Source organism: Dendrobates tinctorius, unplaced genomic scaffold (genome assembly GCF_039654945.1).
Source record: "Dendrobates tinctorius isolate UK_male_01 unplaced genomic scaffold, ASM3965494v1 ptg000019l, whole genome shotgun sequence".
Classification (NCBI taxonomy): Eukaryota; Metazoa; Chordata; class Amphibia; order Anura; family Dendrobatidae; genus Dendrobates; species Dendrobates tinctorius.
Window position 1 is genome coordinate 26,749,668 of NW_027361687.1, and position 25,918 is coordinate 26,775,585.

At 47.4% G+C, this 25,918-nt stretch overlaps 1 protein-coding gene across 3 annotated transcripts in view; it reads right to left on the reverse strand.

The window, feature by feature from the left end:
* The window catches only part of PAK6 (p21 (RAC1) activated kinase 6), a 112,898-nt gene that overhangs the window by 74,905 nt on the left and 12,075 nt on the right, over positions 1-25,918 (reverse strand). Inside the window, exon 1 of one of the 3 annotated variants that reach the window (XM_073566740.1) lies at positions 15,702-15,870. The exons of 1 other annotated variant lie outside the window; for it this stretch is intronic. The gene's annotated coding sequence lies outside the window, so the exon portion shown is untranslated. Of the gene's footprint in view, positions 1-127; positions 266-15,701; positions 15,871-25,918 lie in introns of those variants that run through there. One more of the 3 variants, XM_073566743.1, reaches the window with a different exon arrangement.

Below are 25,918 nucleotides of genomic sequence, written 5' to 3' on the forward strand. Positions count from 1 at the left end.
ATTCAGTTTATAATATTTAATGAGCAATCAACATAGGGCTAAAATACATGTATAACAAAGAGTGTTTTTCCCCACATCCACATGAGTCAGTCATGACATACCTCCGCCCCACCCTGCTGCGACTTACCCCCAAGTTCGGAGAGGTGAGGAACAGGCAGTGCTGCTGCTGCAACACTGTCCACCAGGCACCAGAGAGTTCTTCTTCCTCCTGTGATACACGGCGTCGGCTGGGCTGTCAGTTGCCGGGCCCCGCTGTATCTATGGACACCAACGAAGGGAAGGGAACAGAGGAGCCGCTGCCAGAGTGTGAGTGGCCAGCGACACTCTGATGCAGCCACGTGATGCCAGTTGCTGGCCGGAATGAGCGCGGACGCTGTGGAGAGAGGGGAGGAGGATCAGGTGACTGAGCCAGCCATTCAGCGCAGCGCAGCCGCCAATTGCCGCGACACGCGACTATTGGGGGAAGCCAAAATTGCGCTGCGGCGGCTCCGGATTGGCCCCTGGGCCCCCAAAAAACCTTGGGCCCGGGGCGACCGCCCCATCCGCCCCTATTAAGATCCGCCACTGCTTTAGGTCATGATATGGATGCCACATGTTTAAATATAGATGCAGAAAATTCTGACCATGTTAATAGCCCCAGTGACTAACATTACGGTAAAGGCATATTTAGGAGCTATTAAATGCCCAAATACTTTGGACAAAAATTACAGCTACATTGTAACTGCAAAGCAATTATGAAAATAATTTTTCCTATGACTCCATTATATTCCTATTGATTATTTCAACTCGAAAACAGGAGAGATGGCAGCATGTATGAGCCACCACTTCATTCCCTATTTATGGGACGGTTCCAAATAAAAATAATAATAATAATCTTTATTTTTATATAGCGCTAACATATTCCGCAGCGCTTTACAGTTTGCACACATTATCATCACTGTCCCCGATGAGGCTCACAATCTACATTTCCTATCAGTATGTCTTTGGAATGTGGGAGGAAACCGGAGTACTTGGAGGAAACCCACGCAAACACGGGGAGAACATACAAACTCCTTGCAGATGTTGTCCTTGGTGGGATTCGAATCCAGGACTCCAGCGCTGCAAGGCTGCAGTGCTAACCACTGAGCCATCGTGCCGCCCCAAATAACAGAGCGCAACACGTGGCTTTCTTTGGAATAACCGTAGACAATGAATGGAGCAAACGCCTCCAGAAATTTCTTAGACCATTCCTGGGAACAGTGGGTGTCTCAGCTTTCAGCACGTAATCATCCATCACGTGGATATTTGACACCGTAATAAGAGAATAATCCATCCTATATACTTCTTTTCACAGGGGATTCTGCCATAATTTGGCTGATAATCTAATAGACTGTATTTCATGTTGTCAAATCCTACTGCTTTCCACTATCAGATCACATTTTTAGCTGCTCATCTCACTTTTCTTCTTGGGGGTGTGGAGCCGGTGCTCAATGGCGTGCTGCTAAACCTGGAAGACTGCATTACTGCCATAATGCTCTTGATGCTGTGGCAATTGCCAACGTTGCATCTAGGTGGTTAGCCAGAAGGAGACGTCTCCTTCTGTCACCCTATCCCAGCAGTTATAAATGCCGGAAAAAGGATTGATAATTGAGTAGTTTAATGTTAGGTCGCAAAATCATCCTAGTAAATGGGTCAGCAGCGATGACATATATTTGTGAATAGAGCATGTGATTTCGACAGGTCTCAGATTCTCAAGTTTGAGTTTTTAACATCACACTGTAATTATCTACTGTGAAAGCTTAGCGGCTCCGCAGATCCCACGTCATCCGTCTTGCTGGATACTCTACCTCTGCATCACTGCCGGCTGACTCACATGAACACAATCACATTTAGTCCTAATGATTGATCCAGATGACCCAGTTTGGTGACTGGATGAATTGCTGACTCCTCACAGAATAAACTTTTGGATCAGAAGTGACTCAGGATTTTATACTTTACAAGGATAATGAAGGATCTGGGAATTGGTATTAACTTGTTGTACCTGTTCCATCTGACTCCGCTTCACGTGCCTAATCCTGAAATCTAATAAAGTCTGAAGAGAAAGCTAAATGTATTATTCAGGATTATGCTACTGCGGGCCAGTCTTCTCTGTGGGAGAAAACATTTGGCACAACATGGTCCTGAAATAACCAGAAAGTGAAGTGCAAACTGATACCTGTTGCCAATTATTTTGTGAGATCGGTGTAGGACTGGCCCATCGAAGGGCCAAAGAACAGATTTAATGGCCAAAGCTTTGGTTATCATGGCAGCAAAGCCAATGAGATAAAGCAAAATACTCCATCTGAAGAGGACATTGAAGTAGAATACTATTTTCTAGGGCACAAATGCCCCTTAAAGGGAACCTGTCAGATGGAAAATAAGTAGGTGGGAAGGTGCACTGAACTGTTTGGCCACACCAAGGGTGCACTGAGTGCCTGTGCTTGGTTTGAACAGTCATTCTGTGCTGAACAGTCTCTTTAAATGGGTTATCTAATATCAGATGGGTGGGATCCCAACAACTGGCACCCCCCCGATCAGTTGATCAGCTCTGAGGGTTCCTGGATTGAAACTGTTTACGAAGCAAAATTGTGCGGCTAAAGCCCCCGTCTCACATAGCGAGATCGCTGTTGCGTCACCGATTTTTTTTTTTTGACGCAACAGCTATCTCGCCTGTGATCTCGCTACGTGTGACACATAGCGGCGATCGGGCCCCTGCTGCGATGCCACTGATCGTGCTCCAATGTCCTGGGCCATTTTTTTGATTGCTGTTGTCCCGCTGGCCGGCATGCATCAGGGACAACGACGAACAACCTCAATACTACAGGTTTGAGAGACAGAGTCCCAACAACCGTCTTATTGTTCCGTATCGTTGCTGCATCGCTGTTGAGATCTGACTGACATCTCACCAGCGACCTCGTAGCGACGCACCAGCGATCCCTACCAGGTCGCATCATTGTCGGGATCGCTGGTGCGTCGCCAAGTGTGACGGTACCCTAAGTACACTGGGAATTGCAACTCCACTCCTATTCACTGTGTATTTGCTCCAGACACTGTTTCAGGTTTGCCACAGGAGCGGATGACAGCTCAAAATGACATTGGGGGTGTACTGGAATCAGTGAGCGTCCGACCCTCAATACACCTGGGTCGCCCTCCCAGGGCTGTGGGGTACCCCGTACCGGGCCGGTCTCTCAGATGGGAATGTCACAGCAGCGGTGACCCGGTCCGTGGCCCTGGGCGCCCAAGTAAAAGGGAGATTGAATGGTGAAATGTAGTGGAAATGAATAGTTCGTGACACCACCTGTGGTGTTCGGCAAGGAAGATGTTAAGCAGACGCTGCATGCAGATCCTCTGGGACTGATGGTATGGCGCAGCAAAGATGGTATAGCTCCCCACAGGTAGAGCTGTAGTCCCAGGGCAGTGTAGATGTAGAGGCCAAGGGAAGGCGTAGGTGAGACAATGTCGTGCACCAAGATGTAGCAGTGCCGGGTGTGTTGGCGCAGGAATAAGTGGAGGACACCGGAGCATGCAGTTCCAAAGCTTTACTCACAGTCTGTTGTGCAAACAGGTGCCTGCCTCCGTGCCGTGTCCTCCAGGTCAGGGACTCAGTCAACCTCCAGGCATGATGGAATACGCCTTCAACACCCTGCCAACATGTGCCTTTCTGAACGGCTCCTCTATAGCACCTTTAGATGAAGTACTCCTAGTACTGAGTTACAATGGAGTTCCTCCTGTCCGATGTTCCTATGAACTCTACTTGTACGGCAGACAGCTGTAGCCTGCTTCGGGGACTCCTTGCTACTATGTCCCGGCTCACTATCCAGTTGCTGTTGTGCCCCCAAGTCTTGTGTGGGAATAAAGTGGTCACTACTTTTATTCCTCCGGTGTCTGCTGCAGGACCATTAGTATCGATATAAGCTCGGGGACCGGGCCCCGGCCTTGCGCTTAGAACTTCTAGAAAGGGTTCTCCTCTAACCCACGTCCTCTGTTCTCTTTACTCCTCACGTTCCGTACTAATCCTTTCTTTCTATGGAGAATCAGGCTTTCAGTCTATGTTGCTCTCTCTTCCTTTCCCGTGCCAGCAGACCCAGGTCACTGGGATCTGCTGCAGCACTTCCATCCATCTATCCCTCTCTCCAGGGATCTTCTTTTCTCCAGATCAACTAACTTCTAATCCTAAACTCTTCCCGCTCTTTGTAATGTAAACTAACTCCACCCACCTCCCAGCATGTTTCGTGTTCTAAGCAGGGAGCCACCAATGGGTGCTTTGCTACACTCCAAGCAGGGAGCCGCCAAAGGTGCTTTGCTACACTACTTTGTGGTGTGGCGTGCAGGTGTTGGAGTGTGGTTGGGAGTCTCCACCTCACCTGGATGGTGGGATACCACACCTCAGGAGGAGGTTAAAACCATACATGTGACATGCACAAGTGTGAACACGTCGATCAGACAATGCTCACACCACCCACTAACTGAAATACAACAAGAAAACACAGAATGACAGATTTGCAAAAATACTCTGCAATAAAAAATGGCAGTAATCAGCAAGTGCTTGATAACAAATACAGGGTATTTAGTCGATACTTTTTTTGCGCAAAAAAATGTACACCAAGCTGCTCCACCACGTCAATATTTGTTATCCAGCACTTGCTGATTACTGCCATTTTTTTTATTGCAGAGTATTTTTGCAAATCTGTCATTCTGTGCTTTCTTGTTGTATTTCTGTTAGTGGGTGGTGTGAGCATTGTCTGATCGACGTGTTCACACTTGTGCATGTCACGTGTGTTTTTAATCTGTTTTTTCCTTGCTTAGCATGGTTTGGGAGACCCCACCCCTCTCTTGTGTGACGTGCACATAAGAGCTGTCTCAGACCACAAGCCCATACTAGGGAGCGGGCTGTCTGAATCCTGTTCATATTAGACACTGTTCACATGTTCAGGTTTTTAATACATTAGATAGGGACTGCTTCAATAGGGGTTACCTTGACGTGGTGGAGCAGCTTGGTGTACATTTTTTGCGCAAAAAAAGTATCGACTAAATACCCTGTATTTGTAATCCAGCACTTGCTGATTACTGCCATTTTTTATTGCAGAGTATTTTTGCAAACCTGTCATTCTGTGTTTTCTTGTTGTAACTCAGGAGGAGGTGTAGTACCTCTGTGGTGACTGAGCCTCAGGGGCGCCACATACCCCCCCTGTTAAACACAGCACGTCCGCGGGCTGCAAGGCAAACAGCTGACAATACAGGAACATAAAAATTTTTTATATTGCATAATAAACATGTCTTATACTAAACTTCCCAATGTGGGAGGCACTATTTCTTGAACGTTACAAACCAGTTAACTGTCTATCTATATTTAAAGTTATGCTACCTAATTCAAAGTGCTATAGCAACAGATTCACTATCACTCGAGCAACACCTTTGCTAGTGACACATTTCTTCTCCGTTTATCTTTCACATTTTTATTTAACTCTCACATCTTTATTCAAAGTCTGTAACACAGTCACTGTATTTCTTTCTCAATTAGACCCTATAAAATCTGTCATTAATACTTTCATTACACACTATCATTGTCTAGCTTTTTATTCAAAAAATATTAAACATTATCAATAAGTGCAAAGAGTAGACACTGGTCTGGCCATTATGTCTTGAAATGTCCTTATTCCAAGGTAGTCCTTGTTCAAGGGTAGGTTCCTAAGTAAAACCAAGAGAGAGCACCTTAAGAGGTGCAAACTATTTACATTTACAGTTCCGGATCACTCAGCATCCATGATCTCCACAGTTCAAGTGCAAAGGCTGCCAATGGAACTAGGCAACAACTGGATCAACAGATAACATAATCAAAATTAGAAAGATATTAGAAAAAGTGAAAAAACTGGCACAATGGTGCGCTAATCGCAGGTACTCCGCCTCCCAAAGGGTAAGATTGGGACCGGTTGGGGTAATCGAAAGGGCCATGGATACGTCGACTGCCTCGGGGGATGGCGTGTCAGCAATTTCCAGGGGTACCTCTGCTGCGGTCAGTGGTTCAGCAGGTGTTATTGCCGGCACCACTGGATCGTCCTCCTCCAGTTCCATCGGGACCTCCGTGATGGGTACCATAGCCTGGGGCCACCAGCAAGGGTCAATCAGGCCATTCCAATTCATTGGCTCTACTCCCAACACCAAGGTCACGTCCGGGGCGGTAATCATACCGTGCGCTCCCTGCTTAGGGTTCGGTCCCGTTCCGGGTGCAGGGTAGTGAGCAGCGGCGGCCGCAATTCCTGGAATTGCCAGCGGGGCAGGTCGCAGCTGGATCTGGCCAGGGGCATGGTTGGTTTCTGTCAAGGCCGTCAGCAGGGGGCCACGCCCGGTCCAGACGGGGACGCAGTCCCAGTTCTCCATTCCGCTGCGGAACCCTCATGTACCTCCTCCGGGCAGGCCTTAACCAGTGACAATATCTGCTTTGAGGCGGTGACAGGCACTGCAGAGGGTGTCTCAGCGGTCGTATACTCCGCAGGGGCGGCCTGGGGGCAAGTTGCCTTTCCTCCCCCTGTTCTTCTGGCTTCTTTCCTCCTTCCATCATGGCATTCTTCTTCCTGCCTGAGCTCTTTTCCCGCCACTGGCCTCTGCTCCTCCTTCTGGGGGCGGAGTCTTCCAGCTCCTCCATACCAGGCCAGTATACGAACCCCTCGGGGGGTGGGCCATGTTGCTGTCGCATAGAAGTTCAGACAGGGGAGGCCCAGGACAGTTCGCGGTCTTTTCTTAGGACCACCCATGTTGTCACGCCCTTCTTCACCGCGCCAGCGGCCATTTTTAGCGTTCATTTTACAGTCTATTAGATTGGGTCTTCTGCACATTTTCAAAAAGTTTGAATCTTAGGCACACAGAACCCGATGGCATCAGGTCTCGTTATCCTGTTCGTGACGCCAAGTTTGGGTCGCCCTCCCAGGGCTGTGGGTACCCCGTACCGGGCCGGTCTCTCAGATGGGAATGTCACAGCAGCGGTGACCCGGTCCGTGGCCCTGGGCGCCCAAGTAAAAGGGAGATTGAATGGTGAAATGTAGTGGAAATGAATAGTTCGTGACGCCACCTGTGGTGTTCGGCAAAGAAGATGTTAAGCAGACGCTGCATGCAGATCCTCTGGGACTGATGGTATGGCGCAGCAAAGATGGTATAGCTCCCCACAGGTAGAGCTGTAGTCCCAGGGCAGTGTAGATGCAGAGGCCAAGGGAAGGCGTAGGTGAGGCAATGTCGAGCACCAAGATGTAGCAGTGCCGGGTGTGTTGGTGCAGGAATAAGTGGAGGACACCGGAGCATGCAGTTCCAAAGCTTTACTCACAGTCTGTTGTGAAAACAGGTGCCTGCCTCCGTGCCATGTCCTCCGGGTCAGGGACTCAGTCAACCTCCAGGCATGATGGAATACGCCTTCAACACCCCGCCAACTTGTGCCTTTCTGAACGGCTCCTCTATAGCGCCTTTAGATGAAGTACTCCTAGTACTGAGTTACACTGGAGTTCCTCCTGTCCGATGTTCCTATGAATTCTACTTGTACGGCAGACAGCTGTAGCCTGCTTCGGGGACTCCTTGCTACTAAGTCCCGGCTCACTATCCAGTTGCTGTTGTGTCCCCAAGTCTTGTGTGGGAATAAAGTGGTCACTACTTCTGTTCCTCCGGTGTCTGCTGCAGGACCATTAGTATCCATACAACCTCGGGGACCGGGCCCCGGCCTTGCGCTTAGAACTTCTAGGAAGGGTTCTCTTCTAACCCACGTCCTCTGTTCTCTTTACTCCTCACTTTCCGTACTAATCCTTTCTTTCTATGGAGAATCAGGCTTTCAGTCTATGTTGCTTTCTCTCTTCCTTTCCCGTGCCAGCAGACCCAGGTCACTGGGATCTGCTGCAGCACTTCCATCCATCTATCCCTCTCTCCAGGGATCTTCTTCTCTCCAGCTCTCTAATCAACTAACTTCTAATCCTAAACTCTTCCTGCTCTTTGTAATGTAAACTAACTCCACCCACCTCCCAGCACGTTTCGTGTTCCAAGCAGGGAGCCGCCGAAGGTGCTTTGCTACACTACTTTGTGGTGTGGGATGCAGGTGTTGGAGTGTGGTTGGGAGTCTCCACCCTACCTGGATGGTGGGATACCACACCTCAGGAGGAGGTGCAGTACCTCTGTGGCGACTGAGCCTCAGGGGCGCCACACACCCACCAAACTCATTTACAGCTTAAAAATATGGAGCCACCAATTAGGCTGGGCATGACCCAAATTTATTAATAATGTATTTACACTAGTTTGGGGCCTAAGGCTATGTGCACACATTGTTTTAGGTGCTGCGGATTTGGGAAAATCCGCAGGTAAATCTGCAGGTCAAAAGACCTGCAGATTAGCCTGCGGTTTAGCCTTGCGGTTTGACAACTCTACAATGGAGCAGGTGTGAAACCGCTGCGAATTCCGCACAAAGAATTGACATGCTGCGGATTTAAATCCGCAGCAAATCCGTGCGGAAAAATCCGTAGCATGAGCACAGTGTTTTTCAGTTTACCAGTTTGAAAACAATGGTACTGTACAACACAGCTAAATCTGCTGCGGACCCGCAGAGCCTGAAACGCTGCGGCTCTGCAGCAGGATCCGCAACGTGTGCACATGGCCTAAATGAGCAAAACAAAGGTCACTAATCATTGCATGCAGCACAGCTAAGGAGAAAAAAAAAATCACTTATTACACCACCTGCAGTAAATGGTTTCATTGTATCACTGATATGTTACAATTACCAGAGCAGTGTAGATGTTCTCATCTGTAAAATGTCGTCTCCTCACTGGGCGCAGTCTAACATATCCGCACATCTACTGAAAGTGGAGGCATGTCTGTGAGAAAAATGTCACGCACCAGATTTAGTCTTTTCCGGTGTCGCTTCGTTTCTTGCGATGGCTGTGCCAAATGTGTTATTGACTTTCACAATCCAGAGTGAGCTGCAACACATAATGTAGCGTGCGTGCACTTCTTACCAAATGACGTCTTTCCATTTAGTTTGTACGCTATCATTCTTACTCCATTGTGCACATTTTACTGTATATTTGTTTTCACACAGTCGTGTAATTTTTTTTTTTTTTTACGCTGGCAAGCTACCATTTACTCCCACATTCCTCAAGTTCACTTGAAACAATATTATTTCAATACTGGGAAAGCATTTATAGGCATTTAGGCATCCGATGTTCAATTTTTTTTCACGTACGTAAAAAATATATATATTTTTATAGGTGTTTTGGAGATTTTTTTTTTTTATCAGGGTGTCATTTTCAACCATCAATGATTTTACTGTATTTATTTTTTAATATGCCAAAAAAACCTGAAAAAATCCAAAGCTTCTCCTGCACAGGCTCGGAGTGGACCCCAGGAGAACAGAAGAATTCCCAGGTAGGCCTCTTTGCAGTAGTAAGCCCATATTCCTCTATAAGAGCAGCAGTTTGCACAATATACGTGATTCAATATCTACAGACAATGGCAGCATCATTCATTTACGAAATGACCTAATTTATTATTATATAGAAGTATAAATATATTTGTGAAAGAGGGTAAATGTATTATTTGCACATAGCAGAACAGTAACCCCCAGAGTTGATGTTACTGGGGGGCCCTTGACATCCCACTTCAACACTGTTCTGCCAATTAGGATAGGTTCACATGAGTATATAAAAAATTCAGTAAATTCATTCAGTAAACTTGGATGATTTTTTTTTTCACTTATCCGTGTGCAGTCCGTTTTTTCCAGCAGCAGTGTTTAATTTTTTGCAAGTCCATTTACAGCTTCCTAACTTAAAGAATGGCAATGTATCCGTAAAAATGGATGCTGTACTGTGGTTCTGTATTGCATCTGAATTTTATTTTATTTTTTTTTATTGCACACCCATATATTTGACCTGGCAAGACTCATCCGATTTATGGAAGAAACTTGTGCCATTTTTTATTTTTTACACGCAGATTTGATCAGTGAAAAAAAAAATTGCTCATCTGCACTGCACATTGAGTAACTTTTGGTCCAAGTGCGATCCGTTTTTTTTTTCCCGGACTGAAAATACGGTCATGTGAATGAGCTCTTATAATGTTGATCGTAACGGTGCACTGATCGTATCCGCGTGGCTGTCTGTGATTTTCACCGAACTATAGACTTGTATTGGTGATTTTGTTTCATGACATGTGGCCAGTCATAAACTATAATAAATATACTGTATATATTAAAAACAGAACAAGGACATGAAAAATTGATATTTGAATAAGGTCAAAGGACCGTTTTAGCCAAGCACAAAAATGTGCCATAATCCGCGCATGCGCAAGGTGCCGTTGGGAAGTCTTCAGAGTTCCTAAGTAATCCAAAAACTATGAAACCCTTTGGTGAATGTAGTTGATTCTTGGTTTCTGCCCGTACTCTGATATAATATACCGGCCATAGATGTATTACAAAGCACTAGTGCTGGGGTGTGATCATATGAACTTACTTTCACAAAGCTAAGGTGTTTTCTCAGTCCAACAAGTGCTTACATACCACGTTCACCTGCCTAAGGGTAAATGAAATATTGAACAGGCGTCAGGCAGGAATCATATTTCAGCCTCTCAGCAAAACTAAGGACGCAAATGATTTTCAGTAGAAGCAGAATTTGCCGGATTCGGATACATCGCACTTTAATTTACCTGGCTTTGTATTAATCAGCAATACATTTAATTCTATTTGCCTTGGGTTTTTATTGCTGAATATTTTATTTGTCACCTTGAGGATGATTTTCCATCAGTCACTGTGACTCATGAGATGGGATTACGATATTCACTGTGGACATATCCAGGGTGAATCTATATGTATGGCAGTGGAGTAGTGTGGGCTGCCAGTGCCGGGGCAAGGTGAGTGTTTTGCGTCCTCCAGCCTGGGAGCCATTAGCAGCACCTTCCACCATTGATTGCATGGGTATTATCATATAATTACAGATTGCATTTGACCTCTAACTACTATAAGTAGCCCATTAAGTGACAACACTAGAATCAGGGTCTGTCTCTGCCTGCATAATGTTTCTCTCAGATTTGGAAGCAAACACATGGTGTAATTTAGTTTTACAAGAATGTACTCCTGGAAAAGCTAGCAAATCTTCACATGTAGACCACATACCCAACTCTCCCTGTTCTCTGACGTCCCTGCAAACAACATTCTGACAGCAATTTGGCAGAAAAAGGCCGGCTGTCACATTGGACAAATCACAGAACACGATCTAGCTGTCAATCACTCACTGTGCTAATCGAGTGTCTTCGGCGTGCTCGGATAACATGTTCGATTCCCCGTGGCTGCATGTCTCACGGCAGATGCAATGCATGGAGGGATTGCCATGTCCCTGAGACATGCAGCCACAGGGACTCAAACGTATTTTTCGAGCACACCAAAGTCACTTCGTTAGCACCCAAGCATGCTCAGATAACACCTTATCCAGGCACGTTCCCTCATTATTACTAGCTAGTGGTGTTCATGATCCTTTTCTGGAAAACAGACAATGTCCCTCACTAGGGAGAATCTGGCTTAGAAACCATAGAATTCTATTACTGGTGTAAGGCTGGGTTCACATTACGTTAAGCAGCCCGTTCAACGCATAACATTGACGGGCTGCGTTAACTGTATAGCATAACACGATCGTGTTATGCTATACCCACTAGGGCAGATGAATCATCAGCGCTAGCTGTGACGGAGCCTCAGATGCTGCAGCCCGCGTCCAAGGCTCCGTCAGTGAATGACGGCACATCGCTAGCGCATGCCGCTTTACAGCATGCGTCACAATGCGCCCGACAATGGGGCTGAATGGCAGCGTTAACGGACTGCGTTACACCGCGTTATACCGCGGTGTAACGCAGTCTGCCTAACGGACTGCCTAACGTAATGCAAACCCAGCCTTAAGAGGAAGACCGGGTGGCGAGTGCCTGCATTGAGCTGGGTCCAGAACTGTTGAGGCTGCATCCTATGTTGCCCGGGGGAAGGAATAGGGGACCAGACAAACCCCGTGACCCGGGAAGAGGTGGCGTGTCTAAGGGTAGGAGAGAGCTGAAAGAGCGCAAAGCGAAGGGAAGTTTCCTGCCGGCAGGGAGAGTGCAGGACAGTGAGCAGCGCGCTCTGCTCCTCAAGCAGCAGCGCTGCAACGTACTACGGCCAACATCTCCTGAGCACTCCAGTGGGACAGTGACTGTAGGAAGCGCCGTGCACCCGGGCCAAACGCAGGACCGGGCTCGTGCCGAGAAGCGTGCGCCAATTACAGGACATGGAGGTGCGGGTCCCTTTGCTGGCTAGCGCGCATCAGCTCACGCTTGGAACGCAAACTTAAGAACCTTTTCCCGCTTTGATTGCGTGGGCTTGTAGGGAAGGTGACCTGACGGACGGACTTGTCTGTAGGGAGAGAAGGGATGGTTGGTGCACTGAAGATGGATGCTTGTAATAGTAGAAGGGAAACAGCTGGGGAAAATGAAATAGGAGTGCAGTACCTAAGTTTGACCACAAGATGGCAGGGGGGGAGCGTGAGAACAGGACTTTACAGCAGCTTTGGGCTACGAAAATGGTTAGTCATGGGGGGCGGGGAGATAGGAACCCAGGAGGGAAATTCCCGAGGAGGGAGATAAATAGGACAGGAGAGGGTTCCAGAGAGTGCTAGTCCCGGGAGGAGCTCAGGAGGAGAAGAATCAGTACGGAGAACTGACAACGGTGGAGAGCTCGACCAGGGGACTGATAGGAAGAGACAGTCAGGGGGGTGGCCCTGACACAAAGAACCGCAGGACAGACGAGGCCCCGGGGGAACCAATTGGACGACGACCTCGGACTGGTGAAGCGCTGGCGGTAGATAGGCCTAGGGCAGCCCCAGCGAAAGAGCTGCGAGGAACGTCACTATGACTGAAGAAAGGTGCAGGTACCCGGGCTTGAATACGGAGAGCTGTGAAGGTGCTGCGGTGTATGGCTACGGTCGTCAGGAGGACGGCCAATAAACTCGGACCTGTTGCAACCAAAATCTGCCTCCGTCTGGTGTCTGTGTCATCTGGTCGCGGTAAGCAGTGGACCACCCCCCCAATTCGGGCCATTACCACAGGCTTATAGACTGGGGGCTCAGTGGGTAAAACCAGAGACCGCTGCCGGCTGCCAGAAGACGGATCGCTAATCTTGGACCCAGTCGGAGGACCCTACAGCGGCCGTTGCCGGTACTACTACCCCCATCGGACTGTGGACTAAGGAACACCAGCAGGAGCTACGATAAGTGTTATTTGAAACTCAGACTGTCGCACTCTTTCTGCTTATTCCATTTATTTCTTGTTGTTCTATTAACTGTTTTTTCACTGCTCATTAACTCCCTGCAAGGAGATTACCTTTACTGTTAAAATAAATAATATTGTTATACTGTATTGCTCTGCAATCCCTGAGTACTGTATTACCCGGACCTGCTTACATATGCTAAAAGGTCCAGAACATCAGTAAGCCTGGTTTCCTTCCAAATCCTATGTTATAAAGAGGGTAATCCTCAGAAGTCATACTTGCCAACCCTCCCAGAAAAAGGTCAACCGGACACCCGGATAAGTCGGCAAACTTCCAGGGTGCCCTACATACTTGCCTCTCCATGGTGTCTGCACTTCTTTTCCTCTGACAACACTCTACTGGGGGGCCCAGGAGCAGATATAAATGCAGGTCAGTAAAGGGCTAGTCTGGGGTCTTTAAGTGGGGGGAGAATCTTAGCTGTCCTGTAAGCAAAGTAGGTTTGGCCTAGGATCATTCTCGCGCAGGTGGACCACTCTTGGGTGAGGTCTTGAGTACAGTTGAGCAAATATGTTTGGAAACGATTGCCGTATCTAAATTTGCCATATTCGTGCCATATTGGTACCCTAGTCGTGCCGAATTTATGTTTGGTCGGTTCCAAGCATATTTGCTTATTTCTACTCCAATGACATTCGGCTGTGTTTGGCAAACATTACAAAAACAATATTTGCCACCGACTGTAATCCAAACCGAATATCGAAAAAATTTGCGCTCAACTCTAGTCTTGAGCCATATTTAAGGGGTCCATATTTGTTTAGGGGGTTTGACTTGGCGTCTGTATAAAGAAAAGCCAGGCATGGGGTCTAAATCTGCTGGAGAGGGGTCATAGGTTAGGTGGTAAATATGACTTATCTTCACGGGGTGTGGAGAGCTATAGTCAACAGAGAGCAGGAGCTAATGATAAATGATAGATTTTAGTATGTAGACACTGTCAACACTCTTATCAGTGACATGAATGGTTATCTCAGACACAGCAGAAATGACAGGTAATGTTCTATGGTAGGGAGAAATTAGAAAGGAAATGTGAACTGGGCCTCAAAAGGCAACAGCAATACTAGCAATTGAATACGTATCCTGATAGAAGTGACTGCCAAAACCTTTTTTCACAATACAAATTGCTGTATGCATTATTATTCTAAAACTCTATAGCTTAGACCTGATGAGGCTGGTGCAGTTGAATATCCCTCTCTAAAAGGCAATGTAATCCATGTAAAACAAAAATCTTTTTGTCTTGATATTAAAATAAGCTGAACTAATGAAAAGTTCATTTTAATATCAGCCAAATCTAATCTTTCAAAGATTATACAGCTGTATAATAAAAAAAGAACCATAGTCCTTAGTAAGCTCTGAAGCGACTCTCCTCTGTACCTCCTAATACCCCTGTGAAGCATTACTTCTGGTGTGCCGTGCCCCTTCACTCTGGTGAGTGCATTATGGTTGAGGAGCCCAACATGGTAAAGTTGGATAGTTTTCTTTTTTCAGATCTTCTAGCCAATGGGAATGATTTTTGCTGAGTTTTTGCAGCAGAAAATTTGCAAAAACGTAAGAGCTTTGATGGTTTTTTTTTTTGGTAAACTAAGATCTGGAGAGTTTTTGCTCCAAAAACGCCACAACTCAGGAACTCAGTGTTGCCCTAATTCATCATTTGCGACTCTTCTAATTTGTGTACAATTGCATTCTGGTGCCATACTGGAGTGCAAAATCTACAAAATATTTTTGCACATTAGAAGAGTAACATGCAGCATTTTAAAGGATGGTGCTTTAAAAAGGTGCAAAAGAAGATTTAAAAAAAACTTTTTTTGTGCAAAATTCATCAACCCACTGAACCATTTTGAACAATAACGCACAAAATGGCAACAAATGCCACAAGATAGAAAAGTCAATTAAAAAAAAAAAAAAAAGACTATAACTAAGTTCTCACAATGAGTTTTTTTATGCTGCGTATTTTCGAAAAAAAATGCAAGTAACCTATTTTACTTAACAAGTTCAGAAATCCTGCAGAAAATCGGAAACATTAAAAACTCACCAAAAGCTCATTGTGGGAACGTAACCTAACATAATCGCATGCATCACTATTAGTGATGAGCGAACGTGCTGAGATAAGGTGTTATCGGAGCATGCTCGAGTGCTGAGTGTCTTCCGCGTGCTTGAAATATATGTTTGAGTCCCTGTGATCGCATGTCTTGTGGCTGTTGTAGGGATACCCTGTTAGTTAGGCCATCCCTGCATGTGTTCCGGCTGTACAACAGCTGTGAAACATGCAGAATATTCGAACACGCCACAAACACTCAGTTAGCACCCGAGCATGCTCAGATAATGTCTTAGTGTGCTCATCACAAATCACTATTATTACAGCACAATGAAGGTGACTACAACACTGTGACCCTACCTTGTGTCAATCACAGCAATCCTCTCCCCATGATGGGTTAAACCCAACACATGAAGTGCCAAAACAGGTTAATCCATCCTATATGCTGTATGTAGTGAGCGATGTGTAGACGTTACAGCTCCCATGGTCGACCGTCCCGAATGCAAGCCGTGTTGGCTTTAGGCTGAAACACCAAAGGCAGGTGTGATAAAAATTCTTAAAAAGTGAAGAAGACGCTCCTCCCGGTCCTCTGATTTCTTCCTATTAACCCTCTCCTTCTGCTACCTTCACTGTGAGATCTCTACCCGCTGAGTCTCACCTGTAGATTGTGAACATGACGCGCAGGCTGTAGCTTGCCCGGCACAGGGAGGGACATGGCGTAACTTTATACCTCCAGGGGACAAACTGCTACACTTTCTTAAAGGAAATGAAACATAAAACCATTCCAAGGGTATGACTTTTACCACCATGTATGAAACAATAGTGCCGAAAATATATGACTTACTCCTATTGTTTGTTTGAAAATGGGTAGAACATGTTTTAGCTAAACTTTGATATTGAGGCTCAGCTAGAACAGTGGGGAAATACCCCTAAAGCTCTTAGCATCGCTGTCAGTGATTAGCATGAGGCCTTGTGCATGTACTGTAGTTACCATGTCGGACTGGGGTTCCAAGGGTCATATTGACTTTGGGGGCCCACTGTTCAGCCACATACAAATATTAAATTACCCTCATTCACAAATAAGTAACTTGTTAGATGATTGATGAGATATACAGTGGGTATGGAAAGTATTCAGACCCCTTTACATTTTTCACTCTTTCATTGCAGCCATTTGGTAAGTTCAAAAAAGTTCATTTTTTTCTCATTAATGTACACTCTGCACCCAGCCGTAACAAAAAACCCCCCAGAAATGTAGAAATGTAGTCAAGGTGGTGTGCAGAGTCTACATTAATGAGAAAAAAATGAACTTTTTTGAATTTACCAAATGGCTGCAATGAAACAAAGAGAGAACAATTTAAAGGGGTCTGAATACTTTCCGTACCCACTGTATATAGTCTGTCAAGTGTAATGGGACAATTTAGTGGTTGGGGGCCCAGCAGGGAATTCACCAGTTTTCCTATTAGCCAGTCTGATCCTGCATGACTTGAGCTGGAGATGGTATCCAAGGTAAACTGCGGGTTATTAAGGGCATGCGCCACTTAGTTACCGCTGTGTACCTTAGATACCAGCGTGCTGGCAACTGGTATCCAAGGTAAACAGTGGGTTTCTACGCGCCGCGCTGCTTAGAAACCCGCTGTTTACCTTGGATACCAGCTCCCTGCACCAGCACTCTGGTATCTAAGGTACACAGAGGGTAATTAAGCGACGTGCGCGCTTGTTACCCGCATCGTCGCTGGTCCTGATTGCTGCTGAGATCTGCCTGTTTGGCAGTGTGGCGCCCCCAGGAGTTAGGTCGCCACAGTGGCTGTGCCTTCCTCCAGGGAGGGTAATGCCAGGCTTGGAGGCAATGACGGGTCTCTCTCTCAGTCACTCTATGCATGCAACACAGTTCCACTCCAGGCCAGCAGGGGGAACTCTGAACCGGAATTAAGGGGAGGAGTGCTCTCTGAGGGCAAAGAGGAAGGAGTGGTTAGTTAGTCTGCGGAGGATGAAGTGTGCAGACGTGTGGAAGGAGCGCTGAGATAGAGCTGAGAGGAAGAGCTCATCTCCCGTAAGAGCGCATGAACTGGATCCTGGTCTCCACAGCTGTATGGACACTGATGGTCCTACAGCAGACACCAAAGGAGTAGAAGGCTGTAAATGCACTACTCCCATCTAAGACTTGAGGGCACAACAGCAACACGGATAGTGAGCCGGGACTTAGGAGTGAGGAGTCCCTGGAACAGGCTACAGTTGTCTGCCGTACAAGTAGAGTTCTTGGGAACATCTGACAGGAGGAACTTCAGTGTAACTCGGTACTGGAGATCCCGCAAATAAGCGCTAGTAAGGGGACTGCACAACCCATCTGCTGAGAGAGAATCCCTGAATTGCTTCCAGGCTAGCCTGCTTCGGTACTATCTGTAAACGGGACCCTGGACTGCAGTTATCAAGTAAAGGTATAGAAATTGCACCCCGCTGTGTCTTGTCTGCTTCCTACCTTTCCGGCACCGCTACATCCCCGTGCCAACCATATCTACACTGCCCTGGGACTATAGCTTCACCTGTGGGGAGCTTTTACATCTTTGCTGCACCATACCATCAGTCCCAGCGGATCTGCATGCAGCGTCAGCTTAACACCTCCCTTGCTGAGCACCACAGGTGGCGTCACGAACTATTCATCTAACTTCATTCCACCATTCACATCTTCCTATTACTTGGACGCCCAGGGCCACGGTCCGGGTCACCGCTGCTGTGACACATCCCACTGATACCGGCCCGATACCGAGTACCCCACAGCCCTGAGAGGGCGACCCAACTTGGCGTCACGAACAGGATTACGGAGCCCGGTACCCCCGAGTCCTGTGTGCCATAGACTGTGTTTGTGTAAAAGACTGTGTGTGAAATTGGCGCCAATTGCCGCCATTGCCGTGATGTTTGGCGCGCGCGGGAAGAAGGGGCAGGCCTTCGTGGGCAGAGCCTGCCACAGAGCGCGAAGAAGTGAAGTGCCGTGGGGGAAGAGAGGACAGCGAGCGAGAAAGGGAGGAGCTGAGGCCTAGAGCCCAGAGAATCGGGTCTGCAAAGCGGCCGCCGGTAAGCTCACACAACCCCCGACCCTGGCTAACGTTAACTAGGGGGGGAAGAGAATGTCCGCGCCACACAGCAATGCAGCGGCAGACGCCGTTGCCAACCCCGCAGCACCGCAAGGAGGAGCGCCTGCCGCAGCGGTCCCCATAATGCCGCTGTCTATGCCCTATATACTGGGAGCGGCCTGGCTACCGCAGTACTTGGGTGAGTCACATACCCTGAGTGAATTTAAAGAGAGACTGTGCAGTTGTTTAAAGTATACCCTCTGTCTGAAAGCCAGAAAGTGAACATCCTCATTGGACAGTTAACGGGTGCAGCACAGAGAGAAGTGAAAGCCTGGCAGGACACTGATAAAGAGACTGTTGCAAAGATCCTGGCCATGCTGAGAAGCACCTTTGACACCCGCCCTGCAGCTGAAATCAAGATGAGGTTCTTCGGCTGTAAACAAAAGGCGCAGGACAGTATAAGGGACTATGCTCTCAACCTGCAGGAGGCGCTGCGAGCAGTTAAGTAAGTTGATCCTGACAGTGTGAAGGAGGATAAGCTGTTAAAGGAGCAGTTCATTGAAGGACTCCTATCCAGTACCCACAGAGGACAGTTGCGTATCATAACCCTGCAAAACCCTGATCTGGACTTTGCTGATTTTAAGGACAGGGCTATTCGGGTACTGCAGGAATCAACTGACAGCCGCCCAGCGCCCCCTAGGCCCCCAGCGATCACCTACCATCAGGAAGCAACATCTTTTCCTTCCATCCCTGTAGAAGCTGATGCACAGACTCTGGATAAAGATCCAACTGAGGAGCTGCGTCTTCAGGTCCAGGAGTTGACCAAAGGAATGGCTGCACTTACTAAAACTGTGCAGTCTCTGCAAGTGTCCTCCAAGGAGAGGATCCAGCTGGCTTCCAGTCCAGAGGATGTCCCATGGCTCGGGAAGAGGAGAGTTCCGCCACTCCGAGGGAGGAACAACGATTGCTATGACCAGGACGGACGTCCCATCTGTCGTCGCTGTTATAAGGCAGGTCATCTTGCAAGATTCTGTCCTTTAAACGAGCAACCCCTGGGGTAGAGGGCCAACCCCCAGGAATAGGATCTCCAGGCCCAAAGAACAGGAGAGCCAAGTATGTGGGAGGGAGACCAATCCTTCCAGTGGTGATTGACGGTATCCCCATGAACGCTCTGCTGGACACTGGCTCTCAGGTGACCACTATGCCGTACATTCTTTACAAGAGGTATTGGGCTGATTCTGAACTTACCCGTGGCCCAACTGATGAACTGACAGTAATTGCCAGTAATGGTCAGTCTTTGCCGCAGATTGGATGTAAAGAAATTACTGTTAAAGTGGGGAGGGTAGAGCTGAAATCTCAAGGTCTGATAGTGGTAGATATCGATCGACGTGAATGTAATCCCATGATGACTCTTGGTACAAATGAAATTGAAAATTGTCTTTCCGAGGTTATTGTCTTGTTGCAACAGGTGGCTGAGACTGCTGGTTCCAGTGAACAACGAGTCCTGCAGAAGGAGATCAGAGCCCTGATGCAAAGACAACAGGTAGAACTCTGGCGGAGAAATTGGCAGCGTCAGAGTGAGTGATGCTTTCCCCATTGCAATACCCCCCCAGATGTGAAATGTTGGTTTGGTGTCGGGCAGCTATAGGTCTCAGAGGGAAGGATTACCAGGCATTGGTAGAGCCCGTATATTCTGATAGCAGGCCCACTGTCCTGACAGCCAGAGGGGTAGTTGATGTACGTAAAGGGAGAGTACCTGTAAGCCTTTTGAATTGTGGGGAGGAAGAGGCCACAATACCTCGGTACGCCACAGTTGCTAAGCTGCTCACTGTTAATAACAACTCTTTGCAGGCAGCAGAGCCCTTGGTCTCATCCGATCAGGTGGAGGACAATGGTTCTGTGAAGCAGATGGAGGAGTGGTGCCAGCAACTGCAGGTGGGGACTGACTCTACACCTTCATACCAGAAAAATGGGGTTTACAGAGTGACACAAGAATATGAGCGGGTATTCAGTAAACACCCACTAGATTTTGGGCAGGCAAAAGGGGTTCAACATCATTTCTTCACTGGAGATCATCCACCCATTAAAGAAAGGTACCGGCCTATACCCCAAACACAATACCAATGTGCAAAAGGAATGTTGAGAGAGATGAAGGAAGCAGGGGTTATCAGAGACAGTTGTAGCACCTGCGCAGCTCCAATAGCTTTTGTAAAGAAAAAGGATGGTACCATGAGAATGTGTGTTGATTACAGGAAAACTAACAACATTACACATAAAGACGCCTACCCATTACCTAGAATTGAGGAATCATTAGCTGCACTTAAAACTGCTAACTACTTTTCCACCTTGGATCTCACTAGTGGGTATTTGCCTCCGCCACAGGAACCTGCCGACAAGGAGAAAGCAGCATTTACCACTCCAATGGGTCTCTGTGAGTTCAACTATATGCCATTCGGGCTCTGCACGGCTCCAGGAACATTTCAACGGCTGATGGAGTGCTGCCTGGGACACATGAACTTTGAGACGGTCCTGTTGTACCTGGATGATGTCATTGTCTTCTCCAAAACCTATGAGGATCATCTGGAACACCTGGCTGAAGTGTTTGAAGCTTTGTCCAATTTTGGCCTGAAGGTGAAGCCTTCCAAATGCCACCTCCTGAAGCCCAAGGTACAGTACCTCGGTGATGTGGTCAGTGCAGAAGGTGTGGCACCAGATCCTGACAAGGTCACAGTCATCCGGGACTGGCCGAAGCCCAGCAACCTTCATGAAGTACGCCAATTCCTTGGACTGGTAGGCTACTACCAAAGATTCATCAAAGGCTTTACTGAAATAGCCACCCCTATGCAAAACCTTCTGGTGGGGCAGTCCAAGAAGACCAAACAGAAAAATTCCACCTTTGAATGGACTGAAGAGTTGGAGAGATCCTTCATTCGGCTGAAGATGGCTCTCACAGGTGACGAAGTTCTGGCCTACCCAGATTATAACAAACCCTTTGTGCTGTACACTGATGCCAGCAATGTGGGACTAGGAGCAGTACTGTCGCAGGCACAGAATGGAAAGGAAAGAGTGATCTCCTATGCCAGCAGGAAGCTGCGTCTCACCGAAAGGAACCCTGACAACTACAGTTCTTTCAAGCTGGAGTTTCTTGCCATAGTCTGGGCTGTCACCGAAAGGTTCAAACATTACCTAGCCTCCGCCAAGTTTACCATCTTCACGGACAGCAACCCGTTGACTCACTTGGACACTGCAAAACTAGGTGCACTGGAACAGCGATGGATGGCTCGGCTGTCTAACTATGAGTTTACCATCAAGTACCGAGCAGGGCACAAGAATGCCAATGCTGATGCGCTGTCCAGAATGCCTAACCTACCAGATGCAGGAGAAGACCCTGAGGCTCTTGAAGAAATAGAGTTACCTCCCTTCCACCGGCCAATCGCGGCCCAACGTGCTCAAGGAGTGAGAAACAGATGGTCTGGCTTGAAAGAGGTCACCCTACATCCATTGCCCCATCATGACTGGGCAGAAACTCAGGATAATGACCCCGCAATCCGCCTGGTGAAGGAGCTACTGTCACAAGCTGACTCACGCCCAGAATCGAATGCTCCTGAAGAAACCCAGCAGTTGTGGAAGGAAAGAGGTCGGTTGTTCATTTATGAAGGAAAGCTGTGTCGGAGGAGTATCAGTGCCCGCACTCATGAGCTGGTTTGGCAGGTGATAGTCCCAAAGAGAGAGGCATCAATGGTCCTGGAAGCATACCACAATTGAGCTGGACACTTCAGATGGAAGAAGTTGGAAGCATTGATCCGGGAGAGGTTCTACTGGGCTGGTATGAGGAAAGCCATTGAGAGGTGGTGCCGGGAGTGTGGACAATGTAACCTGCGCAGAAAGGATCGAAACAGCCAGAGAGCTCCTCTACAGCCAATCATCACCAAACAGCCCCTTGAGTTGGTAGCCCTGGACCATGTGAAGCTGGTTCCAAGCCGGTCAGGCTACATCTATGCTCTTACCATTGTGGACCACTATTCAAGAATCCTGGTAGTTGTGCCTGTCAAAGATCAAACTGTCAGGACAGCAGCCAGAGCATTCCAACAGCACTTTTGTAGACCACATGGATATCCTGAAAGAGTGCTTACATATCAAGGTCCAGATTTCGAGGCAGAAGTGTTCCAGGAATTCTGTAACTTGTATGGTTGTAAGAAGATCCGGACAACACTGTACCACCCACAGACCAATGGCATGTGTGAGAAGATGAACCAGGTAGTGATTGACCTACTGAAGACTTGGCCCTTGGAGGAGAGGAATCTGTGGCCAGAGAAGTTGCCAGATCTGGTGGACCTCTACAACCATATTCCAATGAATTCCACCAACTGTACCCCAGCCTACTTAATGAGAGCAAGACCTGGTAAACTGCCTATTAATTTGGACATGGGAGTCCTTACGCCCGAAGTAACGTCACCAGATGCTGACTGGGATACAGAAAGACAACAACAGTACAGAAGAGTTCAAGAATACGTGGAAAAGAGTCTAGCTCAGGCAAGACAAAAGCAGGAGAAGCTTTACAATCAAAATGCACCTGCCGTTCCTTTGTCGCCGGGAGAGCAAGTCTTAAAAAGGAAGAGAAGATTGCACAAATTGGATGATCAATGGGAAGCTGAACCTTATACCATTCTGCCCTCAAACTTTGATAATACCAAGGTATGCCTTATTAGCAAAGATGGAGGAGAAACCTCAGCAGCAATATCAAGAGATCACCTGAAACTATGTCCTGACCTGTTGAAGGAAAGAGTGGAAGAACCAGATTACATCCAACCCATAGAGGAAGAAGAGAAGGTCAGCACAATACTTGGAGAATTCCCTGCGAATTGGACTAAAGTAAACGATGCTATAGGGGTGCCAGTGTTGACATTTCCCCAATTGGTAGCACAGGAAGACGTGATTCCAGAAAACCCTGAAGATCAGGAAAATCAGGCAGCAGATGCCACACCAGCAGTGGAGACAGAACCCTCGCTGTTATGAATGAGTCACCGTAGGAGGCAAAAACAGAAATACTAGCTAAGTCCAGAAAACCAGAGAAGTTGGCAGCTATCGGATTGCAGACCCCTGAACCTAACAACAACAACTTGCAGTAGCCGTGGGGGGTTCCTACAGTGCCCTAGACCCCTCGATCACAGCCAGAGAACAACATAGCCTAAAGACAGAAAGGGAAATCTAAACTGCCCCAGAGCAGACCCCAAAGCAATAGGCAGCCCCCAACATATAATGACGGTGAAGCAAGATGAAAAAACACTCACACAGATAGAAAGATAGGCTGAGCAAATGATGGGGCCCAAGCTAACTAAATAGGACAGAATAGAAAAGCTGCTGTCTGCAATCCGCCAAAACCCTCTCAAAAACAAGAGCCAACAGACTGATAGGGAAAAAGGCCCTGAAGACGCTAGGCTTCAAAAAGACTATATCAGTACTCAGGTATTATCTGAAGACAGAGCAAAAAGAAATCAGCTCACCCAGCAGGGAAAGGCAGAAATCCAGAAAAACAAGGCAAAACAAAACCAAAACACAAATGCAAAAAGTAGAGCAGAAAACTTAGCTTTTGAGGAGCAGGAATCAGACTGGTCTCCAAGAATCCCTCAGAGTAATCACCCGCAAGGCAGAAGGGAGTAGGGTGCCTTATATCCAGTCAGCAATCCCAGTCACCCAGTCATCATCATTCTGCTTAGGTGCTTTGTATTCAGCCTCACTACCTTCCTTCACCAGAAGAGGGAGTTCATCAGACCTCAATGGTGAAGGGGAAAATGAACTCACAACAGTACCTCCCCCTTGAGGAGTGGTCACCGAACCCTCATCCACGCCACCAGGGCGATCAGGGTGAGCCCGATGAAAGGCACGCACCAATCTTTTGGCATGAATATCAGAGGCAGAGACCCAGGAATTATCCTCCTGACCATAACCCTTCCACTTAACCAAATACTGGAGTCTCCGTCTAGCCAGACGGGAATCCAGTATCTTCTCTACCTCATATTCCATGTTACCTTCAACTAATACAGGGTCCGGAGGTGCCACCTCAGGAACAACTGGTTCAACAAACCTCTTCAACAAGGACTTATGAAACACATTATGAATTTTAAATGTGACAGGAAGAGGCAAACGAAAAGAGACCGGATTAATAATCTCCAAACTCTTGTAAGGTCCAATAAATCTAGGCTTAAACTTAGGAGAAGCCACCTTCATAGCGATATTTTTTGATGATAACCAAACCATATCACCAACCTTAAACTGGGGACCAATGGTCCTATGCCGGTTGGAAAACCGCTGGGCCTTTTCCTGGGAGAGAGATAACTTATCCACCACTTGGTCCCAGATCTGGTGCATTCTCTCCACCACAGTGTCAACACCTGGGCAGGCAGAAGGCTCCACCTGCCCTGAAGAAAATCGAGGATGAAACCCAAAGTTACAAAAAAAAGGTGACATCAAAGTGGCAGAACTAGCTCTATTATTTAAAGCAAATTCGGCCAAGGGCAAAAATGAAACCCAATCATCCTGATCAGCGGAAATAAAACATCTCAAATACGACTCCGAGGTCTGGTTTGTTCTCTCCGTCTGCCCATTGGTCTGAGGGTGAAAAGCAGAGGTGAAGGACAACTGAATTCCCAGCTTGGAACAGAAAGTCCTCCAAAATCTAGACACAAAGAGGAGAGCTCCGCCACTCCGAGGGAGGAACAACGATTGCTATGACCAGGACGGACGTCCCATCTGTCGTCGCTGTTATAAGGCAGGTCATCTTGCAAGATTGTCCTTTAAACGAGCAATCCCTGGGGTAGAGGGCCAACCCCCAGGAATAGGATCCCCAGGCCCAAAGAACTGGAGAGCCAAGTATGTGGGAGGGAGACCAATCCTTCCAGTGGTGATTGACGGTATCCCCATGAACGCTCTGCGGGACACTGGCTCTCAGGTGACCACTATGCCGTACATTCTTTACAAGAGGTATTGGGCTGATTCTGAACTTACCCGTGGCCCAACTGATGAACTGACAGTAATTGCCAGTAATGGTCAGTCTTTGCCGCAGATTGGATGTAAAGAAATTACTGTTAAAGTGGGGAGGGTAGAGCTGAAATCTCAAGGTCTGATAGTTGTGGATATTGATCGACGTGAATGTAATCCCATGATGACTCTTGGTACAAATGTAATTGAAAATTGTCTTTCCGAGGTTATTGTCTTGTTGCAACAGGAGACTGCTGGTTCCAGTGAACAACGAGTCCTGCAGAAGGAGATCAGAGCCCTGATGCAAAGACAACAGGTAGAACTCTCTGGTGGAGAAATTGGCAGCATCAGAGTGAGTGATGCTTTCCCCATTGCAATACCCCCCCAGATGTGAAATGTTGGTTTGGTGTCGGGCAGCTATAGGTCTCAGAGGGAAGGATTACCAGGCATTGGTAGAGCCCGTATATTCTGATAGCAGGCCCTCTGTCCTGACAGCCAGAGGGGTAGTTGATGTACGTAAAGGAAGAGTAC